We start from the raw sequence: 23305 nt of genomic DNA, 5'->3' as shown, positions 1-23305 counted from the left end.
GTCGCTTCATTGTAAAATTTGGTAAAAGTTTCACCTGTATGCATTATTTTTCGCTTTGAATCTGAAATATCATTCATTCCGTCATGAATATGACTCAAATGGATTCATTCTGTGCATTTTCACACATTCTGGAGACAAAATATTGGCCTTTCTATTGCAGAAATTGCTGCAGAAATAGGCACCTCTACTCAAAATATGGTCAAAATTCAAAAATTTTCAAATTTAATGATTATTTTGCACTGAAAACATCATTTTGTAACATATACAATCGATTTATGACAATTAAGACTAATTGTGATGTGTTTCGAGAAAATTCTTATTTCAGCTCTTATAGGCTATATACCAATAAAAGAAATTGTTCTTTGTTTCATATAAAATTCAGCTACTTCAGAACAATTTTGTTACAGTTTCTAGATTTTCACTCCGTGGTAGACCTATTTTCTACAAGATATAAAAAAAAAAAAAAAACTGAAAACTGTTTTATTTGATTAAACGCCTATTTTTACGCAAAACATATTCAATGGCGTTTTACAAATACATAAAAATACGACAAAAATATATCCATATATTTGCTTCAAGAAAACAAAAAGAAAAAGGGGTGTTGAATAGTATGCAGTGAAATGCAAGTCAACTGAAGTCAGGTACCCTCATATTGCCGCGTTACAGAAAGTGGTCCGCAGAATAAACACCCTACTTTCGTTTTCATGTAAACAACTCGAAAACATGCGAATATTAGCATGAAAAGTGTCCTATTTTATGTAAAATTCATTCCACGAGTGAGGTAATGCCCATTTGGCCCCCGAGTTATGCGCAAATGCGCGAAAAATGGAAAAATTAGGATCTATTTATTAGGAACTTCTTTCGACTACACCACGGAAGCACATTTTTGACCAAATTACTGCATTATGACCTTGAGTGAACACCGTTTCTTAATCCTAATCGTGCCCATGTTATATCAGTGCAAAGGAAAAGTAACCTGTCTATGATAAATGACATGAATAATTACCCTGTTATGCATCTAACAGTCTTGAAATTGATTTCTTCGATTTTCTCATATTTCTAGATATTTTTCCCATACTTTGAAGCATATGTATGGGTAGTTTGGATGAGGTACTAGGTCAATTGTCACCTAAGCCTGTCATAAAGTCTTTGCGGAGTTGTCTGCATTTTTTCCAAATATTTCATTCGGGATCATTTTTTTCAGCTCAAATAACTCTTTTTCAGGAAATGATATTTTAATAATTTTTTCAGTCTTTGTATTCTGATGCAGTTAACTTCACATACATATAATATAGATTGCTCCTACTTGAAGTTTGTATTTTCAGTTACAATGCCTACAGTAGGTAACGTTACCTTGAGCGTCTGTAGATCTGGCCAGAAGTACATGTAGAAAATTCAGTATATACATGTATAACAAAATATTCCCACCAAAATTAGAAAAATCATACTTTGCATGAAATACAACCTACTGATAAAATTATCTGAAAAAGGGATAATACAAAAATATCTATACTGTATAAAATGACATAACTTTCAAAATGCTAAAGAATAAAAGTAGCTGTTGGAGAGTTTATTGAACTGCCCTTCTTGTATTTACTAATTCCAAAAAAAATGAAGAAAATGATAAAAGCAAGAAATGCATGCCCTTTTCACTGTAAAGATACAAAAATAGGTAGAAAAGTCCCAGCTGACTGAACATGAATTAGGCCAGACTTAAAACATCTTTGTTTTAGGCCTTAAAACTGCCTAATATGATTATTTCATAAATAATGGTAGACTAGTAAGTAAACTCCCCCTTTACTTTTCAGAGCTTACCAGCTCTCCATAATGACACTCCATTTCCACGCATGAGTCTGTCAAACACTTCTGACCACGGGCACAGGTCCAGTGTACATTTTTTGTTTGGTATAAAAAATCCCTTTTTTCACACAAATATTCTTTTAATATATTGGTCAAATGAAAAAAAAAATGATGTCCAAAATTCTGGTCACAGTATCATATACATTGAAAAGGTGAACTATGCAAGTATAACGCTATGGGAAGCTACTCTGCAAACTTGTAGAACATTCCAAAATCAGAGTTTATACACTTGCAGCCACTACCTGCATGATCGCACCTTCGAAACATTTAAAGCCTTCCATAAGTACTAAACTGACCCCATAAATTGCTTTGAAATACACAGTACAATTCTCTACGAGCAAAATTTTTCAGTTATCCCTGGCGATTTCAGCTGCTAAACAAAGTGATGAAAACCAGGAACACGTCCGCTTTCCGTGTGTATTCACTTAGAGCCATATTTTGGGTCCCGTGCGATTGGAAAAAAGATTAATGGCAACATAAACCAATCTGTTCCGTAATGTCTGAAGTTCATTATAAGCCATGTCGCCAGTGTGAATTCTGCGACTGGACTGAGTTATGACGTCATCAAAATGGCAGCCATTTTTTAAAATTAAATATATCATCATCTTCGAATGACTGACAGAGTTGTTTGTTTTTGTTGCTGAAAGTGAAGTTTTTTGTAGTTTACATCATATACATACATAATTATTAGCATTATATAGAGGATATTACATGAGTGTCTTTTTATATTGAATTTATTAAACGAGTTGAATGAAATGATAAAATGCGAGGCTCTGCCGAGCATTTTATCAATTTTATTCAACGAGTTTAATAAATTCAATGTGGAAAGTCACAAATGTAATATTCTTTTTATCACATGTTAACCTTTCTTGTCGAAACATCAAAAAGTCGACCTTCTTTTGCTATATAAACAAGACAATTTGACCGACGTCGCTTTTACTATAAAAGACGTCGACGTCAAAGCTTTATTACACTAGTGTATTATCATTCTTATTTAATGGCTTTATTACACTCCCGAGACATCAAACATGTGATAAGTTATTTTAGATATCAAAGGAATGTCATTTATACAATATTAAAGATATATTATGCCTAAATTTCATATTTGAATATATGAACAATTATCGCATATGATTTATGGAATTATAAAATAACCATGTTTGTGAGTATGAAAGGTAGTATGTTAGGTTTAAAAACAAACATAGTATAAATATATTAGGCTAGTAAAACTCTGGAAGTTTGTTTGAAACAAATGGTGTTACTTTACAGACATTTAATTGTGATTGCAGTATAGTTATTATATATATTTAGCCAAGGTAAAGATGTTTAATGAGAATGTACTAGATTCAGAGCAATATGCAATGATGAAATATTTATGTAGAAGGTGAGCATAGTACCTCTTTGAAGGGACGTAAAATAAAGAAAAAGCTTTGTTTAAGTAAATTCTATGCTGCATCGTAATTAAATGTAAATCAAAAATAGAAACCTGTTGAAAACAGTAATGATAGATTAAACAAACTTATAACCGAAAGCACAATCATCTCACAGGGACTTGTACTCACGACCCTTCAAAATTATATATTTAGCATACTTAAATGTAATTCTATATGTATCTTTCTGAATGAGTGCACACGTTTCTTTCTAGTGACCTCTTCTCTTGCTATTTAACACAGCTGGACATAACTATAGAATAAAAGAGTATATTTATATCTAATTTATCTTTCACATTTTATAAGTTACTTTCTACTTTTTGTTACTGTTGTTGTGACATTATTAACCCGTTTAAACTGATGTGTCGTCGCTAAACACTTTAACCATGAAATATTTAAACCGCTGTATGAAACTCAACAATAAATTTGCTTCTATCATTTTCTTGACATTGTTTTAACATATGTTCGTTAATATCTTCTCTGTATTAGTTTATACCTGTAAATATGTATCAAAATGTCTGCTCACAACAACACAAAGCTCCAGTAGCACAACTTTGCACGATATGGAAACTATGTTCGGGTATGATATGTTAAACATACTGTGGTAAAATGTGCCCTAGTGCTTATGCACCAGCCTTTTTCACAATTCGAGAATGCATTTATTAAGTTATATGATGATCGCAATTTCTCTGAATAGACTGATTTTGCATCTTGGTAAAGAGATCATGATAGAACCGCGTCAGTAGGGACACAACTAATCGTGCTAAAATCAGATACGAAACGATTATTGTTGCAAAAGCAATAGAGTCGAATGTGACTGACAATTAACAAACATCCTAGTACTAACTAGAAGTGTTATAAATTTTTTTAGGAAACAAGAGCACCGCAATGCGGAGCAATATAGGCCCGAAGGTATGACCCATAAGTGTGGCCTAGACCTTGAAGCCAGCCATCCGAAACATACACTATGCATGTCGTTTTGATGTGGTGAACTCCTGTGACAAGTGTTTTTAAAATCCTTCAAGAAGTTCAAGAGTTACAGATTGGACACGAAACAAGAGTCATATTTGTGAACACTTGTGTCAATTTCTTCGAAATCCTTCGATGGGTTTAAGAGTTACAGAGAGGACACGGAATTGTTTACGGACAGATGGACACCCGCCTCGTTATATAAAATGTCCCCTTAGGGCTTAGAAAAAACTTGTTTGTTTTTGTCAAGACTGGCAATAGCAAATATTAATTGTTGCAAGAGGCCACCGCTCTGTGGGTGAAAATTACAAACGGCGATCAAAAAGTCTTGCAATATTTCAAATACGTCTAAATTCGGCAATAAACACAAAATATACCAAACTACTATCGATGAAACGAATATATAGCAATTCAGTTTTTGGACGGAAAGGTTAGCATACAAGAGTTTTCCTCTTAAGATAAACGTTTTAGGGGAAAATGTTACTCATCCCTAAGGTTGGTACTTACAGGACCATGATAATCAAGATCTTATTAGACCTTTACAACGGACACGGACAATGTAGACGTACTATGTACTATGGTCAAAATCTGGGGGATTTCTCAAAACATAAAAATTGAAACACATGACCGCAGGGATTCGTTTTATTTTTTAAGACATCAAATTCAAAAGTTTCATCTTATTATCAAGACACAGCATATCTTTATAATTCTTGGAAGCGTTATTCTCTGCTACAAAGAGAACACAGACGAACACATATATCTACATCTTACGAAAAAAATACCATGTTCAGTATAAACAAATTTTAAACAGTTGATTTTTTTCATCCTAGTGACCGAAAATACATTCTTAAGGTAAGTCCTGATACACGTTAACGATAACCAAGTTTGGTGACAATGTTTCTCAATCAGAACTAAATTCATTTGCCGGTAGCTGTTTCTTTGTTCAGGTACAATAATATTGACCCTAATTCAAGCAGCCTGAAATGCAATCTTAAGCTAGAGTTTTTGTAAGCATGTTTTGTGAAAATGTGAAAATATGTCATTCCAAATAAAACAAAAACAAACAAAAAACAAAAAAAAAACAAAAAAAAAAACAACAAAAAAACGAAAACATTTGTCTCTATTTTCAGTAACAAACAAGTTGAAATTAGCTGCAGCTGCCAATATATCCAGGACTTTCCATCTTATATACTATAAACAAAGTGTTATCATTATATCTCTTTCTTATTTACAATAAAGTGGTTCAAACAATTTAAGCGAATAAAGAGGGTTGTATAGTTATCACCAACGTTAAATTCGATTTTGTTAAAGTTGGCCACATTCTAAACTTCACTATCAACTGCCGCTATAATTATCAAACCTCATATTTTGTAATAATGTTGGTTAAATATTTGTCAAGCTTCTCAATACCTGCATAACTACGGTCCTAGGCTCCAACTCTTTAACGCCTACACAAGCGTCACTGGCTTCATCTCGTATCTCAAAAATGCATATAGACAAGTCAAAACAATTATTAAACTACCTAATTTATTATGCCCCCCTTCGAAGAAGGAGGGGTATATTGTTTTGCAGATGTCGGTCGGTCGGAATGTAGACCAATCCGTTTCCGGATGATAACTCAAGAACGCTTGGGCCTAGATCATGAAAGTTTATAGGGAGGTTGGTCATCACCAGTAGATGACCCCTATTGATTTTGAGGTCTGTAAGTCATAGGTCAAGGTCACAGTGACCCTGAATAGTAAAAGGGTTTCCCGATGATAACTCAAGAATACTTGGGCTTAGGATCATGAAAGTTTATAGGGAGGTTGGTAATGACCAGCAGATGACCCCTATTGATTTTGAGGTCAGTATGTTAAAGGTAAAGGTCACAGTGACCCTGAACAGTAAAACGGTTTCTGGATGATAACTCAAGAACGCTTGGGCCTAGGATCATGAAAGTTAATAGGGAGGTTGGTCATGACCAGCAGATGACCCCTATTGATTTTGAGGTCAATATGTTAATGGTCAAGGTCACAGTGACCCTGAACAGTAAAACGGTTTCCGGATGATAACTCAAGAACGCATAGGCCTAAGGTCACAAGTTGATAGGGAAGTTGGTCATGACCAGCAGATGACCCCTATTGATTTTGAGGTCAGTATGTCAAAGGTCAAGGTCACATTGACCAGGAACTGTTAAAATGGTTTCCGGGCAGTAACTCAAGAACGCTTGGGCCTAGTATCAGGAAAATTAATAGTTAGGTTGGTCATGATCAGCAAATGACCCCTATTGATTTTGAGGTCATTAGGTCAAAGGTCAAGGTCACATTGGCCAGGAACCGTTAAAATGGTTTCTGATCTTTTTATCTAAAACCACAGAGCCTAGGGCTTTGATATTTAGTATGAAGCATCATCTAGTGGTCTTCTACCAAGATGATTCAAATTATTGCCCTGGGGTCTAATATGGCCCCGCCCCGGGGGTCACATGGTTTATATAGACTTATATAGGGAAAACTTTGAAAATCTTCTTCTTCAAACCACAAAGACTAGTGCTTTGATATTTGTAATGTAGCATCATCTAGTGATTCTGTACCAAGTTTGTTCAAATTATCTCCCTAGGGTCAAATATGGCCCCGCCCTGGGGGTCACATGGTTCATATAGACTTATATAGGGAAAAGCTTTTAAAATCTTTAAATTTTGACCACATGTATGGTTTTGAGTGGCAAGATGAACCTTGATATGAGTTGACCTTGACCTGGGCCTAGTGACCTACTTTCACATTTCTGTAGCTACAGCCTTCAAATTTGGACCACATGCATAGTTTCGTGCACCGAAAATATTTTGACCTTGACATTGACCTAGTGACCTACTTTCACATTTCTGTAGCTACAGCCTTCAAATTTGGACCACATGCATAGTTTTGTGTTCCGAAATGAAATTTGACCTTGATTTTGACCTAGTGACCTACTTTCGTATTTCTCAAGCTACAGCCTTCAAATTTGGACCACATGCATAGTTTTGTGTACCAAAAAACATTTTGACCTTGAAATTGACCTAGTGACCTACTTTCACATTTTTGAAGGTACAGGCTTCAAATTTGGACCACATGCATAGTTTTGTGTTCCGAAATGAATTTTGATCTTGAGATTGATCTAGTGACCTACTTTCACATTTCTGATTGTACAGACTTCAGATTTGGACCGCATGCATAGTTTTGTGTTCTGAATTGAAACTTGATATTGATCTAGTGACCTACTTTCACATTTCTCAAGCCACAGCTTTCAAATATGGACCACATACACATTATTTTGTACCAAAATGAAATTTTACCTTGATTTTGACCTTGAGCTAGTCTTGAAATTTGGAACATTCAAAAATGGCTCAGTGGATGGCACCAATATCACTTTGTAATCTCTTGTTAGGTTAAAGGTCAAGGTCAGATTAAACCAGAATGGTAGAACTTTTGTTTACAGTGAGCATATAATTTCTGTTCCTTGTGCAATTAATAAATGCATCAAGGGGGGCATTTCGTGTTCGACAAGCTCTTGTTTTGTAGTGAATTATGCTTCCCAAACTTTTTCAACATTTTTGAACCGGCTCTTTTTCGCTACTCTCAAAACTTGTCAAGTCAAAAGTGCTAACTTAAGACAGTAAATCAATGCAAATCGCTCTACATATATCGAGGGCTGAGCGCAAAACTATTGTATCTTGTTCTTTATTTATATACAGTTACAATAGTTTCGCGCTCAACCCACGATATGTAAGTTACAGTCATTTATGACTATAACTTTGTATTGCCCGTTTAATTGAAATACGTTTACAAATTGTTACAAAAAGTAGCCTTTCTTTACAACTTAGTGCCACCTCGGAAGTATCATTAGCTTTTTCTTCCACTCACCTTATTTGCTACCAAACGCAGATGGAGCCAGTGTTTATATGCCGTACGCGTGTTACAGTTTATTTTGTTTCTAAGTATCCATTTTCCTCCAACCCAGTGACACTTACACCTAGACCACCAAAACATGACAACAAAATAAATAGAATTTTATTCTCCAAAACATTCCCCCCCCCCCCCACACACACACACACACGATACAATTCTACACCGACCCTCAGTTCCTTGTGTTACTTTTCATTGACAGTTTTCTGTAAGTTACACAACATGCAACTTTACTGGGTTAAACCTTAATCTCTACATATTTTTTTTTTTAAAATGCGCTTTAATTTATAACCAAACATATTCTCACAAGTTCCTAAACATGTTTGAGAAAACCCCCCAAAATTGAACGAAGTACAGGGTACGTTTACATTTACATTCCCATGTCCGTGTCCGTGATAAAGGTCTAGTTGGAAGTCCATACCTATTTCATTGCATGTTATTTACGTTGGTTGATTCTGGGTCCTTCAGCGGAAATCAAGAATGACAATTTGAACATGTCAAGGACAGTCACGTTCTCAGCTCGTCACATAATCGACCCTTACATGTACGCATACATCCACAATCCTATTGCAACTTTTCGTGGTTATAACTAATAACATTTACAGGTTGCAGCCGGTGTATGATACTTTAAAGATCAAGAAGTATAGAACTAAGATACTTCTTACACAGGTTATATAAGATTAGAATCAGATAGCTACTAATAACCATTCTCTAATTACCGGTAGGTTGTCTATATTCCAAGAAACTTTGTGAATGGTCGCCATATCTTCTTTGCTGTTGACAGTTGTGATTTCAAGAAAGACATTTTTGACAGTAAGAAATCTGTCGTAGAACTGTTACGAAAATTCTCCAAAAATGTTGTTAAATGTGCCAGCCCTTGATAATTGACAAAATTATCACAGAACTTTCAGGAGTTCTCAGAATGTCAGATGATAGCAAATGATTCATTACACAATGGTGATACCATTCATGAAAAGTTCTCTTCTCACTGACTGGGCTAAAATGACCGACATGTTCTAATATGAAGGTAACAATTGAAACTATGTTCTCTGGAAAGTTTATTGTTTAAAGACTCCATTATTGCTCAGTAAAATTTTGAGATCCTGTGGAAACTATCAATCCTTACTTTAGAAAGGCTTCTATCAAAATGAAACATATCTATCGGAAAAGAAACGTTAAAACAAAGGTAGGAATTCTTATCATTGCAATTGATTTAGTGCGAATGTTAAATGGCATTGTAGAGTTCAACGCGATATGAATTGTGGGTCAGCAAATTGGTACAGTGTTCATGTGTAACAAAGACATAAAGCACAAATAAACAGCTACAGCACTACTGGAATATGATTATATTCGTATATGTTGATAGTATAGCATGTATCAAACAAATATATTCACCAAAAAATTCTGCTGAAATAAAGTGGGATTGGTAAGATATATTCTATTATTTCACATTATTAAATTGTTTATAATACTTCAATATTCGTATTACATTGACAACACGTATTGTAAGATGATGGAAAACCAGAGATAATAAGATCAAGTTTTGCTGTGTAACATAAATAAATAATGAATTAAGCAAAATTATATTTTCAAACTTGGCTGCCATTTTGATGACGTCATAGATCGGTCCAGTCGCAGAACTCGGACTGGCGACATGTCTTTTTGTGACAATTAGATCTTGTGTAACAGTTTGGTGTATGTCGCCATTAATCTTTTTTCTGATCGCACGGGATTCCAATTCTGAATACACTAATAACTGAAATATTCACTCTTTTCTCCTTTTTTTTTTTTGCACGGCCATAATGAAAGGCCTGAAAGTGTCATAAACTGTTGCTTAAACATAATTTATGACCTTTAAGAAGTAGAAACCCCTCCCAGAGTAAACTGTTATCTTGGTTCTGAGAAAGTTTTTCTATTGTAGTTTAACCCTCTAAAACAACAAAATCCTTTTATACCAATACTGTTTGCTTATAGCATTACAATTCATACATAATCAAAGTCTCAAAATTGTTTTTATGGCATATTTTATGATAATGCATTTTATTTTTAGAATTCTGGGAGTTCAGAGGTCACAAGTACAAACTGCACTGAGAAATGGATGATGGTTGTGAATGGACTTGTGAGTGTATTGATGACAAGATAGGTCACCGTAGACCAGTGGTTAAGGCGTCCGACTCGGGATCAGGAGGTTGAAGGTTCGAGCCCCATGGGGAGCGTTCATCCGGGGGATGTTTGTCATGGGACTCATTCCGAAAAGGCCTGTTCGTGAGCTGCGAGCTAGTTAAATGAATGATTACCGACACCTATCCGCCTGGCGCCTGGCATAGTGATAAGAGTTGGGAGGTAATTGGTACGCACAATAAAGGTGTCTCGTAAGCCAAACTGGCTGGCCCTTTCCTGAATAGGGGTGACACTACAATAAACAAGACCTTTTGAGGAAAATATGCTTGCATTTTAACACAACTTTCACTCTGTTTTTGTTACATGTTTCATTAAATTTTGTGTCATTCATTTATATTGCGTATTTTTGTTTTGAATCTGAAATTTTGTAGTCATCTTATTAAACAAATTGCTAAATAAATTTGAGGTGTGTTCAGTGGAAACTAGGAGATTAATAAAATCTTTGGAATATTCCTAAATTTACAAATATCTGAACTTAAAGTTACAGCCTCAGTAACTATTAGGAATTCTTAAACTTCATCCTTTTAGCCCATGTTGAATTGGTAGGTAAGTTTGTAAAAAAAATCTTTTTAATATGTTTTAGTAGACACAAAAGAAAATGAACTCCCCGCTTTTCTTTAACATATGTTGTTGGTAAATTGTATGTAGTGTTTGGCCACAGAGAAATGAACTTCTGTAAAGTTACATTAACTGATTTGGACCAAGGGATGTAACTCCCATAATGTTGCAAGGTCTTATCTCCTGTACTGTATGTAATTTTATGTTTCATTTCAGGTTCCCACCTCATGTGGACTTAACCATCAAACTGTCAGCTGGTAAGGTATGCCAACCCCTGCTGTAAAATCCCGACCTGTAGCCCCACACCATCTCACCTAACAACAAAGGGACCAGGACTTCAGCCAATGACTACAGTACCAACACAGAGACCACAAAGTAATGCATTGGCAAACATTCCTATGATATTGTAATTAAAATCATTCCAGAACTACTTTCTTATAAACATTAATTGTAATTACAAACTTGGTAAAACTTTTTGAATTGGCAATGAGATAGTATTATTATAAAAGTCATGTATACTTACAAAATAGTATCTTCAGTTGTTTCAGAAGTGTGTTTACATGCGTAATGACAAGTTTGTGTTTCTCATTTAGTCAATTGAACATATAGTCAAGATTGACATAATATGATGTAATAAGAATTATTGGCTTTTTTCATCCCCTGCCACGAGTGTTGGTGGTGGGGGTTATAGGAATGGTCTTGTTCACTCCATATCTCCTAAACCTCTTGAAGGATTTAATGAAACTTGGGTCAGATGATCACCTCAAGACAATGTGCTGAACTGACAAGTCAGCCATGTTGGCTCAAGGTCAAGGTCACAGCTCAAGGTCATAGGTTTTAGCCTTCCATTTTGTGTCTGCTCTGTATCTCCTAAACCCCTTGAAGGAATTTTATAAAACTTTGGTCAAATGATTGCCTCATCAAGATAATATGCAGAGCTTATGAGTCAGCTATGGCAGCCCAAGGTCAAGGTCACAACTTAGGGTCAAAGGTTTTAGCCTTCCATTTTGCTCTGTATCTCCTAAACCCCTTGAAGGATTTCATGAAACTTGGGTCAAATGATTACCTTATCAAGACGATCTGCAGAAATTATGAGCCAGCCATGTTGGTTCAAGTTCAAGGTCACAACTCTGGGTCAAAGGTTTGAGCCTTCCATTTTGTGTCTGCTCTGTATTTCCTAATCCCCTTGAAGGATTCATATGAAACCTAGGTTTAACAATCCACACATCAATACGATGTGCAGAACTCATGAGTCAGCCGTGCTGGGTCAAGGTCACAACTTGGGGTCATAGGTTTGAGTTTTTCATTTTGTGTCTGCTCTGTATCTTCTAAACTCCTTGAGGATTTTCATGAAACTTGGGTCAAATGATTACCTTATCAAGATGATGTGCAGAACTCATGAGTCGGCCATGTTGGTTCACAGTCAAGGTCACAGCTTAGGATCAAAGGTTTGAGCCTTCCATTTTGTGTTCACTCTGTATCTCCTAAATCCCTTGAAGGATTTTCATCATACTTTGGTCAAATGGTCACCTTATTGAGAACTCATGCTTTAGCCATGCCAACTCAAGGTCAAAGGTTTGAGCTCTCTGTCTCCTTAACCCCTTGAAGGATTTTTATGAATCTTGGGTCAAATGATCACCTCGTCAAGATGATGTGCAGAATTCATGATTCAGCCATGTCAGTTCAAGGTCAAAGTCAAAGGTTTACCCGGCGTGACCCTTCTTGGTTAAAGTTTTTCTGCAACCTTTGTTACTATTGCTTATATCCTACAGTAACATCACATAAACATTGTCCACTATACAAACAAAGTATGTGTATAGGCTAAGCCTATTATACCCAAGGTCATGTTCACCAAGGTGTTATACTTTGGTCATTTTTAAGGTTAAAGTTTTTCGGCAACCTTTGTTTTTCTGTCATATCTTTGTTACTATTGCTTATATCTTACTGTATCTTCACATGAACATTGTCCACTATACAAACAAAGTATATGCAGGGGCTGAGCCTATTATACCCAAGGACAAGGTCACCAAGCTGTTATACTTAGGTTATTTTTAAGGTTAAAGTTTTTCGGCAACCTTTGTTTTTTTAGCTCACCTGTCACATAGTGACAAGGTGAGCTTTTGTGATCACCCTTCGTCCGTCGTCCGTGCGTGTGTCCGTCCGTCCGTCCGTCAACAATTTCTTGTCTGCACGATAGTGGTTTCATTTATGATTTTATTTTAACCAAACTTGCACACAACTTGTATCACCATAAGATCTCGGTTCCTTTCTTGAACTGGCCAGATCCCATTATTGGTTCCAGAGTTATGGCCCCTGAAAGGGCCAAAATCAGCTATTTTGACCTTGTCTGCACAATAGCAGCTTTATTTATGATTTGATTTTTACCAAACTGGCACACAACTTGTATCACCATAAGATCTTGGTTCCTTTCTTGAACTGGCCAGATCCCATTATGGGTTCCAGAGTTATGGCCCCTGAAAGGACCAGAATTAGCTATTTTGACCTTGTCTGCACAATAGCAGCTTCATTTATGATTTGATTTTAACCAAACTTGCACACAACTTGTATCACTATAAGATCTTGGTTCCTTTCTTGAACTGGCTAGATTCCTTTATGGGTTCCAGAGTTATGGCCCCTGAAAGGGCCAGAATTAGCTATTTTGACCTTGTCTGCACAATAGCAGCTTCATTTATGATTTGAATTTAATCAAACTTGCACAAAACTTGTGTTGCCATAAGATCTCAGTTCCTTTGTTGAACCGGCCAGATCCCATAATGGGTTCCAGAGTTACGGCCCCTGAAAGGGCCAAAATTAGCTATTTTGACCTTGTCTGCACAATAGCAACTTCATTTATGATTTGATTTTAACCAAACTTGCACACAACTTGTATCACTACAAGATCTTGGTTCCTTTCTTGAACTGGCCAGATTCCATCATGGGTTCCAGAGTTATGGCCCCTTGAAGGTCCAAAATTGGCTATTTTGGCTTTTGCAGCCATATAGAGACTTCATTTATGGTTTTATTTGATACAAACTTCCAAAATATCTTCAACAACAATAAATCTTGGATTCCATGACAAATCAGATCCAATCGTAGGTTCCAGAGTTATTTATATCTGATTACCTCCCCTGATTGTAGTCAAAATGGATTTATATCAGTAAGTACTTATAGGACTTATTTGAAATTTCATTATTATCATTAGTTGGTCTGAGTCAATCAGGGTAGATAACTATGGACTGATTTTATGTCAAATTACCTCCCTTTATTTCAAATTAAAATGGGTATATCTCCGTAACTAATGAAGATACTGATCTGAAATTTCATTTATGTCAACAGATTTATTTGGCAGATCCTTCTTTTGTTCACTTACAATAATTTTCTTTTGAATTACTTCCCTTTTACGTTAATATAAATAGCTTATTTTTAGTAACTTTTTTATTATTGGCTGTAGGGAAAAACCGAGACCACTTTTCTGTGGTACAACATGGATGGTACCTCCAATTTTTAGGTGTATTTTGACATATCTGTACCTTGTAAGAATTTTTTTTTCTTTTTGGTTAAATTTCTTTCCTTTGTTGTTCCTGTCCTTTTGACTTAGATATTTTTGAGGACCTTCTTGTCCTCAAGTGCATTGATAACAGGTGAGCGATATAGGGCCATCATGGCCCTCTTGTTGTCATATCTTTGTGACTATTGCCTATATATCTAACTGTAACTTTACATAAACATTTTCCAGCATACAAACAAAGTATATTCAGGGGCTGGGCCCATTTTATCCAAGGTCAAGGTCATAAGGTGTTATTTTTAAGGTAAAGTTTTTCGGCAACCTTTGTTTTTCTGTCATATCTTTGTTACTATTGCTTATATCTTACTGTAAGTTCACATAAACATTGTTCAGCATACAAAAAAAGTATGCACAGGGGCTGGGCCCATTATACCCAAGGTCAAGGTCACAAAGTTGTTATACTTGGAATTATTTTCATGTTAAATGTTTTCGAAAGCTTTGTTTATAGACATACCTTTGGTACTTTTGAAGATAATGACTTGAAATTAAAAATATTTCTTTATAATCATCATCTGCATGTGTGGTTACAAACCCCATAACTCTTATTGTATTTTTGACAGAATTATGCCCCTTTTGTACTTAAAGATTTTTTGCAATCTTCGCTTTCTGGATATAACTTTAATGCAATATAAGATAAAGACTTGAAACTTTAAATGTATCTTTATCATCATCATCTGCATGTGTGGTAACAATCCTCATAACTCTTATTTGTATTTTTGACCAAATTATGCCCCTTTCATACTTAAATATTTTAACAAACTTCGTTTTCTGGACATAACTTTGGTACTATATAAGGTAATGACTTGAAATTCAAAATATATCTTTACCATCATCGTCTGCATGTGTGGTAACAATCCCAATTACTCTAATTTGTGTTTTTGACATAATTATGCCGCTTGGTATATCTTCCTTTTAAAGTAGAGGTTTCTTATCGAGACATATAATTATTCATTTTACTGTCAAATCGCCGAATAGTGGAGCACGCTGTCTTACAGACAGCTCTTGTTGTTATAGAGTTAACCTTCAATTTCTTATTTATTTTAGATGTCCACTGTTTCCACCTTCATCTTGTCCTAGGAGAGCCGACCCTTCACACTCCTGTTGTTTGATACCAGACTGTAACATTGGTAAAATTCCTGCCACAGTGTATCCACTAGGATACAGCTAGTCTACAATAAATCCAGTCATTAAACCAACACCAGTAACTGGTGGCTACATCATTGGTGGTGGACTGGTACCATATCAGACTGGTTCTGGCCTCGAAGGATCAACATGTGAGTTTTCCTTTTGTTCCAAGAAGGTCCATATGTCACTAGCTTCCAACAAGACAATGAAGCTTTGCAAAGGCATACTCATGTTTGTAATTTTCTGGGGATTTTGCTTCCATACATACTTCTATTAAAAGATCTGCCTTTTCAGTTTCAAGATATTTTCTTAGTTTTACAGAAATCTTTCATGAGAGGAAGCCATTCAGCTTTAATGGTTCTTACCATACGAGTGTTAAACCTAGCTCCAAAGTCATAAAACTTAAGTTGGAGATGATGCAAGTTTTCTGTTGGTCAGTTACAAATTTATCATGTGGATTTTGCAATTTTCAGCTGCTTGTTTATAAAATGGTCAAGTCTACAAACAAGGGGCTGCATCATCAGGACAGATGGGTGTAAATATAATTGTGAATGTATAGATGTAGTGGGGGACATTACAAGTGTACAAAAAGGTATGGCAAAGAGATTTTGAAATTTCAGAACAAAATTCTATAAATAATAATGTACTGAGAAATCAGTTAATCTCGTGGCAGTGAAATTTCATGGTTTTGTCTAAAAATAGCTATTTTATGGAGATATAATGGTTGATTTCTAACAAGAGTGTTTGAATTATGCCCCTGGGGTGAAAAGAGGCCCTACCGTGACCTACTTTCTTGTTTTTAGCTCATCTGACACATAGTGACAGGGTGAAACAGGGATAGCTTTAGTGATCACCCTTCGTCTGTCGTCCGTCCATTGTCCGTCTGTCCACAATTTCCTTGTCAAAAAAAGGAGACCACATTTTACATTTGATTTTTATCAAACTTACACACAACTTGTATGGGTATAATATCTCGGTTCAGTTTGAAAACTAGCCAGATCCCATCATGGGCTACAGAGTTATGGCCCCTTAAAGGGCCTAAATTTGCTATTTTGACTTTTGCAGCCATGTAAAGACTTTATTTTGCAATCAACTTTGATAAAACTTGCACACAACTTGAATTGGCATAATATCTTGGTTCCTTTTTAAAAACTGGCCATATCCCATCATGGGTTGCAGAGCTATGGCCCCTTAAAGGGCCAGAATTTGCTATTTTTGGCTTGTGGACATAGTGGAGACAATGCTTTGCAATCAACTATAATCAAACTTGCACATAGCTTGTATTGGCATAATATCTCAGTTCTTTTCGAAAACTGGCCAGATCCAATCACGTGTTCCAGAGTTATTGCCCTTTAACTCAGCCCCTTAAAGGGCCTAGATTTTCTATTTTGGCTTTTGCAGCCATATGGAGACTTCATTTGCGGTTTAATTTGATACAAATTTACAAAATATCTTCAACAGTAATAAATCTTGGATTCCATGAAGAATCTGTCAGATCCAATCATAGGTTCTGGAGTTACTTTTACCTGGAGAACATGATAGAAGTGACATTTTGTATTTGGTTTTAACCACACTTACACACAACTTATGTCACAATAAGATCTCAGTTCCTTTTGAAAACTGGTTAGATTTCATCATGGATTCTAGAGTTACTGCCCCTGAAAGCGACAAATTTTTCTATTTTGGTCCTTTCAGCCATATAGAGGTTTCATTTATGCTTTGATTTGAAACTAACTTGCACAGAATGATTATGATCTTTAGGCCTGGATCGAAACTGGGTCATGTCTGGTCAAAAACTAGGTCATCAGTTCAAATCAAAGAAAAAGTTTGTTAACAACCTAGAGGCTCCAATTATGACCCTATCTTCATGAAACTTGGTCAGAAGATATCAAGGTCAAGTTTGAAACTGGGTTTTATGGGTTCAGAAACAAGGTCATAAGGTCAAATCAAAGGAAAAGCTTGTTAACATTCTTCAGACCACATTTATGACCCTATCTTCTTGAAACTTGGTCAGAATGTTTATCTTGATGATTCCTGGGCCAGGTTTGAAACTGGGTCATATTGGGTCAAAAACTATATCACCCAGTCAAATCAAAGTAAAGGCTTGTTAACACTCTTGTTCATTTAAAGTGCATGAAACATGGTCAGAATGTTTGTCTGCATCATAGGATTTTTTATCTGGGTCATGTGGGGTCAAATCTAGGTCACAAGGGGGTACATTTTTGGTTCTATCTTCATAAGATTTGGGTGGAATATTTGTTATCATGAAATCTTGGAAGATTTTAAATCTTGGTCATGTGGGGCAAAAACTAGGGCACTAGGTCAAATTATAGGAAAAGCTTGTATACACACTAGAAGCCCCTTTTTTCTCCAATCTTTTCGAAAATTTGCCAGAATGTTTGTTTTCATGAAATTTTGGACAAGTTCAGATCTGGGTCATGTGGTGTAACAAACTAGGTCACTAGGTGAAATCAAAGAGAATGCTTGTTTACACTCATGAGGCCACGTTTATTTGGTCCAATCAGAACAATGTTTGCTTTTCCAAAATTCAACCCCTGTTAATTTGGACCCCAAAACTTCTTTTTTTCATAGTTATATCTACTGTACAAGCAGAATATTGGAACCTGACATCAAAACAAAACATTTGTGAAAAATTCATATGAATGATTTTTAGTCACAATGTTTGAAAAATTCACGATTCGTTCAGATGTGTCATGATTAAACACTCAGGCCTCTGGCCATCATGATAAGATTACGACATACCTGAAATCAAAACTATTTTATTTGCCTACAAAGCATGCAAAGCTAAAATTTATTTCACATGTATATCAAATACATGTAAATGTAAATAAATGTAAATGAAAATTTTATTTACCTTCACTTTGTGAAACAATTAACATAAGCTCTGTAGAGCTTTTGATCGACACTATTTTTTTAAAGAATAGTTAAAACTAATTATACCTTACCCCCAGCAATTTTCTTGTACTCATTTACAACTGGGTCGACTGAGGCAGTCGTGATAATGTGCCTTGGCTGAGGACACACCGCAATTGGAGTAGCCAGGATTCGAACTAGGGGCCTTCACCTTTGTAGGAAAGCGCCTTAGCCCTCTCAACCACTGCGTCCACCAAAGCAATTGCATTTGGACAGTGTAAGATTCAGCCAGATTAAGAAATAACGTAACTATAAGACAGACATATTGATTTTGCTGAATGCCAACCTCACGGTGTATGATAAATCCTATATTGTTGGTACAAAAGTCGCCTCTTCAACTCACTGGTGCGTACAAGCACCTAACTTTTCCTATGATTCTTGGATAAACAAGGTAAGTCGGACCTGTAGTGGCCTTATTTATCGTCCATTTATTCTTAGATTCGTCTTTATTTCATAACTTGGATGATTTTACGGAACAAATCGAAGATGTAAAAATGTAATCGACACAGTATTTTGCCAAATTTTCAATCCGATGTATGAAATAAAATGTGTTTTCAGTTGCATGTCATAGTAGAGGAAGGTGACGTATGTGTTGAAAATGCATTTAAAATACGAATCCTGGTATTTTGGTATTGTTCGGATGTTTAGTTATATGGTGTTTATTATCAGAATACTGTTTACAAATAAAAATAGCGAAATAACTTTTTGCAGATGCAGATGTCTTGCAATATTTAGTTTTTAGTAAGTCAACTATATTTTTTGTATACAGGCACCTATATTATTCACAAATATTTTGTCCAAGAGCTTAGGAAACATTAATTTTGGGAGGTATTTGTGAGGGGTGTCTGTTTCTGGCTGAAAAAAATCCTTCCATTATACTTTGTTCGAGTGTTTCTTGGGTGTATCTTAGTAAATGTAGCTGTAGCAATGAAATACTCTCTCTCTCTCTCTCTCTCATTTTATCTATCTTGATTTGCAATCGAGAATAAACAAATAAATGATACAATGTTGTATTTTCAGTTTAATTAGCATATATTATACAAATTTTCATGATCACGTTGATTAACTTAAAACCCTTTTTCGGGCTGAAAATGTTCACTCCCCGATTGATCTACATATAAGCTATTAAACAGTTGTTTTACATAAGGCAGTGGCTAGGTTTACGGTACCGTAATTCTAGTTTCTGATTCTAGGAGTACGGAGGTTTCAGATCTCCAGATAAACCTATGAAGATAGGCCAATAGTACGGAAGTGCTGAGAATGAAATTTACGTTAAAACATGCTTAAAGTGAATTAAAATGCCTTTAATGAAAAAAAAGGTAATGACGAAAATAAAAACTGGCATTTTTTTTTACCATCTTTTGAACTTGAATTATTCGAGAATGACAACGATATTTCCTCCATGCAATTACTTTAATCCAAAATGACGGCCAGATAATTATGAAATCAACAGCGGACCTGTAACTCGCTATTTCAAGTAAAATAAGTAAGTTTGTATATATTTGCTTATATATTTTATGTCTCATAAATACTTCCTTTATCCTAGTCTGTCCTCATAAGGTTATCTAGAGATACGGAACTTCGGTAATCATAGAATCGGTACCGTAATCCTAGCCACAGCCTTTACATAAATGTAAACTTCTCATATAGCAAAATAGGCTATTTTCAAACTCGTCCTTCGGTGACACAGCCTGTTTGTTATGTATACTTGGTTCACATTGTGTATGAATGCTTATTATAATACAAAATAATCTCTCACTTGAACATAAGCGTATGTGTTACATATTACAGTAAGGCAATGACTACCTCTTCTGAAACATCTAATTTACAGAAATTGTTTACGTAATCTTGTTACGTGACATTTAAATTAAATTGTCGTCCTTCGCCTTCCACAGGGTATATCGCGCAATCGCCATGCAGATCTGTCCTTCCTTACACTCACATTCTCCTCTGCAACAACCTATAAATGTCAGATTTTTTTACGTAACTCTGAAACGACATTTTTCACAAGGTTTAAGAATAATGGTTCCTTCAGCCCAATCAGTTACTTCAACACGAAGTATTCTTAAAAGAAATCATTTACCACATTCCAGCTAAATGCATGGACTATACATTTGTTTCATACAGTAACTCTGTAAATAGTGTGATGAGCAGCAATGGATTGCGTAGCTATGTTTTTTGGAGTTAACACATCTACACAGTCTGTCAATGATCTTCTTCGTTTTGGCTTATGGAGCCAAAATAGCGATGAACGTCGCTTCCGAGCCTTGGCACTGAAAAACAAAATATATAATTGCTAGATATTACATTAAAGTTTTGAAAATAACGGAGGTGCTTCAGTTTAGTGTTATGCGTAAAATATAGGTGCTTTATATTTTGATGAAATCGTGCTTTTAAGAGTAGAAATTGGTTTAAAAAATGGTTTCTTTTCTTTTACTGTTTCTACGGATAAAAATTGAATATATTTGTAAAAAACTATGCTCAAAACATCATGAATCATTGAAAAATTACAATAAACGATTTACATTTGCTGCATTTGTACAGCAGTGCTCAAACTGTAACGATTATTTGGCGAAAACTGCTGAATCTTTTCATTTTGTTTTCATGCAGGTGGAAACTTAGAAGTTACTTATGTTCCGTGATAACATCAGTAAAATCAACTTACGTCTCTAAAGTCGTATTTTTTCACGTATTCGCCTCCTGCTCCATGGCGTGTTTACATTTTTTGTACGTAAAAGTTCGTTGCTTATACCAAAAAGTGAAGGCACCGCAAGTTTTGTACCAACAATATAAGATTGATCATACACCGTGAACCTACTTCCATTTTCAATGATGGCAAATTTAATACATGTATTGAAGAATTAATCCAGGAATCCATGACACTTTTCTCAGAAATCTATTACTATATTCTAAATCTGGCATCCCAGGGCATGAGTTTTTTAAGGTCAGTAATAGTCCATTTTTTTTTCAGGTGTGCTGTATGTGACCTTTACATGCCTTGCTGCAACCTTGACACCCCTTGCGGCAACCTTGACACCCCTTGCGGCAACCTTGATACTCCTGCAAAGTTGTTTTCCTGCATGTATCCACACACATGAAGTGCTGGCGGCTAACGAAGAACTATGGTCTCATACTGATGCTTATCCATATTTTGTTTACAATACTTACCTCCTTATGCGAGTTCAGTGTATTTGGATATGTTCATCCAAAAGAATGTGATTCAAATGATTAAATAATGGGTCAGTAAGAATCCTATGTCAAAGAGTTTATTAGTGGATCTCCTTCACTTTCTTCTTTCCCTGTATTTATATCGTATTGTTGAATTACAATACATTTTGGATATATGAGTGAGTGAGTTGGGTTTTACGGGGAATCGACACAAAATGGTCATATTGCCGAGTTTGGATATATATATATATATATATATATATATATATATATATATATATATATATATATATATATATATGTTGTATGTGATGAATTAAATGGTTGTATAATATTAAATTGTTCAAGTACATTTTTTGTACACATTTTTGACATAATTAACTTGTACAGAATACTTAACATAAAAATTATAAATGTTTTTCAGTCGTAATTGTTTTTCCAGTAAAATAGAAATATACATCCCTTCATATTAAAATGTGAAGCAAAATATATAATTCCATTCACCTTCTTTAAACATAGTCCTTTTGAGGTATTTATGTTGTAATAGACATTATGTTAATATATAGAGGGTATTTTGTTTGTTTCAGTGTAAGATATAAATATCTTTCACGAGTGAATACCAGAGGCAGTATTTTCATGAATGGTACAGCTGTGTGTGAAAATGTGAGACATAGTGTTCATGTGTGAAAGATATTTAGATATTACATGTAAAACAATTTTTATGTTTATGTTTTGACAAAAATTACCCATTTTATAGTTTCTTACCAGTGAAAAATACAAATATTTTAACTGAAAATACCAGATATATTTCAATAATTCACTAAAAATTGTGTAATTAATTTTGATCTTACACTTAAACACACAGAAATCCTGTTTTTGTTTGGCTACAAGACACCTATTTAGAAAGAAAGATATTTTGTTAAGTGTTAGCAGTCTTTCAATAATGGAACATCAGTGTGTGGTTTGTTTGCCAACAGCTAAAATATTGCTGTATTCAGATATTGCCCTCTTAAGGTTCATAATCATTTTGTGAAAATGAAAGCTTTCAGATATTTTAACAAATTCTTATTGTGATACAAAATTTGTTCTACAAGTGTGTTACAACTTACAGTTACTTTGTGTTCTACAAGTGTCTTGCAACTTACAGTCACAGTCAAACCTTGTGTTCTACAAGTTTCTTGCAATTTACAGTCACAGTCAAACCTCATGTTCTACAAGTGTCTTGCAACTTACAGTCACAGTCAAACCTCGTGTTCTACAAGTTTCTTGCAATTTACAGTCACAGTCAAACCTTGTGTTCTACAAGTGTCTTGCAACTTACAGTCACAGTCAAACCTCGTGTTCTACAAGTGTCTTGCAATTTACAGTTACAATCAAACTTTGTGTCCTACAGGTTTCTTGATGCTTACAGTTACAGTCAAACTGTGTTCTACAGGTTTCTTGCAGCTACAGCTTACTTTGTCACTTAAACTTGCTGGTACCAGAAAGATCTGTGTGAGTTATCGGTAGTTCCAGCCATCAAACAAAATGTATTATAATGGGACTTTGCCAGAACTTGATGAGTTCAAGAGAAGGATGGTGTTCGAATTCTCAAAGTT

The 23305-nt window shown here is 35.2% G+C and overlaps 1 long non-coding RNA gene across 1 annotated transcript; it reads left to right on the top strand.

The window, feature by feature from the left end:
- The first annotated feature begins 9974 nt into the window (after nt 1-9974).
- Nucleotides 9975-21927, top strand: LOC128549799 (uncharacterized). The gene is made up of 5 exons (XR_008367957.1): nt 9975-10519; nt 11132-11290; nt 15525-15754; nt 16079-16197; nt 21511-21927. It is a non-coding gene; the product is annotated as an uncharacterized LOC128549799 (long non-coding RNA).
- Nucleotides 21928-23305: the final 1378 nt, after the last annotated feature.

The sequence above is a fragment of the Mercenaria mercenaria genome, chromosome 16, assembly GCF_021730395.1.
Source record: "Mercenaria mercenaria strain notata chromosome 16, MADL_Memer_1, whole genome shotgun sequence".
In the NCBI taxonomy this organism is placed as follows: domain Eukaryota; kingdom Metazoa; phylum Mollusca; class Bivalvia; order Venerida; family Veneridae; genus Mercenaria; species Mercenaria mercenaria.
Note: the sequence above shows the minus strand (reverse complement) of the source record. Positions and strands in the feature narration are given on the sequence as shown.